The sequence below is a fragment of the Arachis ipaensis genome, chromosome B08, assembly GCF_000816755.2.
Source record: "Arachis ipaensis cultivar K30076 chromosome B08, Araip1.1, whole genome shotgun sequence".
Taxonomy (NCBI): Eukaryota; Viridiplantae; Streptophyta; class Magnoliopsida; order Fabales; family Fabaceae; genus Arachis; species Arachis ipaensis.
In genome coordinates this window covers 29,467,694-29,472,140 of record NC_029792.2, presented here as the reverse complement: position 1 = coordinate 29,472,140, position 4,447 = coordinate 29,467,694, and the positions used below count along the sequence as shown (strand labels likewise).

The following is a 4,447-nucleotide window of genomic DNA, read 5'->3' as shown; positions in this document are numbered from 1 at the left end:
GGGTTAACTAATGCCCCGGCAGTATTTATGGATTATATGAACAGGATTTTTCGACCGTATCTGGACAAGTTTGTTATTGTCTTCATTGATGACATTCTTGTTTATTCTAAGACTGAAGAGGAACATGCTGATCATTTGCGAACTGTGCTGCAAATTCTGAGAGACAGGAAGTTATATGCTAAGTTATCTAAATGTGAGTTCTGGAAGAGTGAAGTGAAGTTTCTCGGCCACGTGGTGAGTAAGCAGGGGATAGCTGTGGATCCTGCTAAGGTGGAAGCAGTGATGAATTGGGAGCGACCAACTTCAATGACAGAAATCAGGAGTTTCCTAGGTTTGGCGGGGTATTATCGCATATTCATTAAAGGATTTTCACAACTCGCCTTACCTTTAACTAAGTTGACTAGGAAGGACACGCCTTTTATCTGGACTCCGGAATGCGAAGAGAGTTTCCAGGCATTAAAGCACAGGTTGACTACTGCACCTGTATTGGTATTACCTGAACCAAGTGAACCGTTTGAAGTGTATTGTGATGCATCTCTGAAAGGGTTAGGGTGTGTTCTGATGCAGCACCAGAATGTTGTAGCATACGCCTCACGGCAGTTAAGGCCGCATGAGATGAACTACCCGACACATGATTTAGAACTTGCTGCTGTTGTGTTTGCTTTAAAGATTTGGAGGCACTATCTCTATGGTGTTAAGTTTCATGTTTTCTCAGACCATAAGAGTTTGAAGTATCTTTTTGAGCAGAAAGAATTGAATATGCGTCAGAGGAGATGGATGGAACTTCTGAAAGATTATGATTTTGGATTGAATTATCATCCAGGAAAAGCGAATGTTGTAGCGGATGCTTTGAGTCGGAAGTCTTTATATGCAGCTTGGATGATGTTACGGGAGGAAGAGTTACTGAAGGCATTCCAAGGTTTGAATTTGGGAGTTAGAGAAGAATCTGGAATCCTATAACTCTTCTGCTATTATATGTACTTATTTTATTTTAGAGGTCGTAATATCACATCACCTCTGTTTTACGACTTAAGCGTAAAGCTTTGTGTGGTAGGGTGTTACAAGGAAGACTTGATTCATGATCATCATCACCAAGGGAACTTAATTCTTGATCTATTCCATCCAATTCTTCATAGGGAATATGTCATGGAGGTTGTGCACTAGCCTCTTTGACATTAATTTCAAGCTTCTTGGAGGAATACTCTACAACTCTAGATTCCCATGGAGGTTCAGCATCTCCTAAGCTTCAACCACTTCTTCCTCTTCAACTATTGCGGCTTCCTCTACTTGTTCTAATACAAACTCACGTTCCTCATTGTCCACTTGAGTTTCTAGTGTCTCCTTCATGCTACGCTCTTCTATTGATTCTCCACATGTAGCCATGGGAGTTTCTTCAGTGTCCAAATGTTGGGAAGCTAATCGATTTACTACCTCGGTCAAGGCAGCCGTGAATTCTTGTACTTCCCTTTTTATCTCTCTTTGCCCTTGAATAAGAACACCAAGAGTGTCATGCATTGAAGATTGGGGTGGATATGAGGGTTCATTGCTTGGGAAGAAAGGTTCATGATATGAGGGTGGTCCATCATAATTGGGAGTTAAAACAAGTTCCACAACCACACCCCATTGCCACTGCTGCAGAGGTGTATCCACTGAAGAATTCCTTCACTTTAACACAAGTACAGTTTCGGAAGCACTTGGCGCTACCCCTGTTCCAGGTGCTGCTACTTTGGCTGAAAAGCTGAACCACCAAGGTATTAATACGGTATCTTTGTCACAAATTAAATAAGGTATTGATGCGGTATCTTTGTTCTATTTTCTAAGGAAAGGATAACTTCTCACTATATTTCTGTGCATGATGTTTTCAGTGATTTCACATAAATTCCTTCTTGACAACTGTTTTCTATCCATTCAAATTTTTATAACTATTTATTTGTAGGTTTCAATTTCAAAGGCATGCACAATCATTGTACTAGCTTTAGATGAAAATGTTGATCAGGTCATTTACCTCATTACCTACTTATTTGTTTGTTTTTGTTGATAACTAATTCTGAAATTTCTTCTTAGTCTTTCCTTTTCTCTCTTTTTATTTCTAGAGTGATGTACGAGCTTTGAGAGTTGTTTTCAGCCTCACAGGTGTAAAGGAAGGCTTAAGAGGCCATGTTGTTGTGGAGATGAGTATTGCTAAGAGTAGGAGTTAAAGTGTCTCATTGTCCTGCTGCTACACTTGTAAGGGAGATGCTTGGTGCTAGCATTTATTTGTTTTTGTTGGTAACTCATTCTGAAATTTGAATGCATTGATTTTGTGGCTTAGTTTGGTAAAGTTTTTACTTTTCAAGAGGAGTTTATAAAAGCTAGCTTTTAAAAAGTAATTTTTTAAAAATTGTAACATCTGTGTTTGATAAATTAAATTAAAAATAGCTTTTAATAAGCATAAGTAACAAGTACATTTGGTAAAATAATTTTTAAAATTTAAAAATACTATAACAGATATTAATGTAAGGATTAAATTTAAATATTAATTAATATAAAATATTATATCAGACTTTTTAATTTTAATAAGTATAAGTCAACTTTAAAAAACTCTCTCATTGGTGCTTTCAAAAGCACCCCCTGCAAATATAAGGAAATGAGCTTTTTATTTACCAAGCACAAAACGAAGTGCCTATGCTTTTAAAAAATATAAGTTCTTATTCGAAAAACTTTACCAAACCAAGCCTGAATGCATTTGAAATTTGACTCATTTTAGATGCACAATATCTAAGATATGTGTAAAGTTATCTAAAAGTTACTGTATTTGATATAAGAAAATTTATATAACTACATTCAAAATGAATGTAATTTGTTACGATATAGATCATATTGGTTGATATAAATTGTTTGAATACAGAAAAAAATTCGTGGGTTCAAATCTTATTATTATTGTTCTTATCTAATTAGATTTTTTAATTTTACCTTGTTTAAAGTTAAAAATTGGATAGGAATTAAAAGTTCAAGACCTTGTTATTTTAAATTGTATTTTTTGACAATATAGCACCAAGAAAAGAGAGGCGAATTATTGACATTTCTAATCCATTTGTTTAGACGAGCATGCTAGAATTTTTATTCTATTTGTTGTCTAATTTGTGAATTTAGAAATTAGTATGTGTGATATTATAAGTATTAATTAATTATATTGACAGTTAATTTATTTTTTAGTAGAAAAAACACGACTGTTCATAAAAATTTATAAAGTTTGGGTCCCCAATTTTAATCATCACAATAATAACACACTCTGATTCCATCTAAGTTAGCGGTTCAAAAATTAGAAGTTCCAAATTAAATTAAAGATTTTATGACTATGGCTAGAAGTATGTAAATTACTGGTTTTATGAAATCACTAACATGTGGTATTAAAACAAAATTATCTCTATCTTACTATTTCAAAATTTAATCATTGTGCATTGTTTAGATTAATTATTTTCAAAAGAAAATGCATAGTATGGATTTTGGAATAAGAGAAAAAACCATTAAAATTTAAATTAACGCACCATGAGAAGACGGAATAATAAATAATAATCTCTAAAAGAATCTTTCAATACTGCAATTGTTCTTTATATTGGCATAACTTTCCATAATTTCCATAAGTTTCTTATTCTGAAATTAAAAAAAAAAGAAAAAAAGGGGAAGGGAAAGACGTTGTTGAAGAACAATGAACAACATCTTGCTTTAAGGATCAATGAGTTTTGTTTCATTAGATTATTATTATATGATATTGTGTTTTGGGGTTTGGTTTATACTAGTCCAATTGTTGCCTTTTTTCGCGTTGAGTTGTTGGACTTTTAAATTTGTTATAAAAAATTCAAATTTTGTCATAAGTGATATTTATTCTTTGATGAAAAGAATACGATTATTCATGAAAATTTATAAAGTTTGGGTCCCCAATTCTAATAATCACAATAACAAGAACTCTGACTCCATTTGGATTGGTGGTTAAAGAATTAAAAATTCCAAATTGAATTAAAGATTTTATTGTTATGGCTAGAGATATGTAATTTACTGGTTTTATGAAATCACACACATGTGGTATCAGAGCAAAATTATCTCTGCCTTACTATTTTAAAATTTAATCATTGTGCATTGTTTTGATTAATTGTTTTAAAAAAAATGTATAGAATGAATTTTAGAATAAGAGAGAACCATTGAAATAAAAATTAACGCACCGTGAGAATATGGAATAATAAATAATACTCTCTGAAAGAATCTTCTAATATCGCAATTGTTCTTCATATTGACATAACTTTTCATAACTTTCATAAGTTTCTGATTCTTGAATTAAAAAAAAAAAAGAAGGAAAGAAGGGACGGGGAAGACGTTGTTGAAGAACAATGAACTGCAACATGTTTTAAGGTTCAATGAGTTTTGTTTCATTAGATTATTATTATATATGATGTTGTGTTTTCGGGTTTGG

The 4,447-nt window shown here is 32.7% G+C and overlaps 1 long non-coding RNA gene across 1 annotated transcript; it reads left to right on the top strand.

Moving 5' to 3' along the window:
- On the top strand, nucleotides 1,684-2,215 carry LOC110265449. The gene is made up of 2 exons (XR_002351594.1): nucleotides 1,684-1,787; nucleotides 2,094-2,215. It is a non-coding gene; the product is annotated as an uncharacterized LOC110265449 (long non-coding RNA).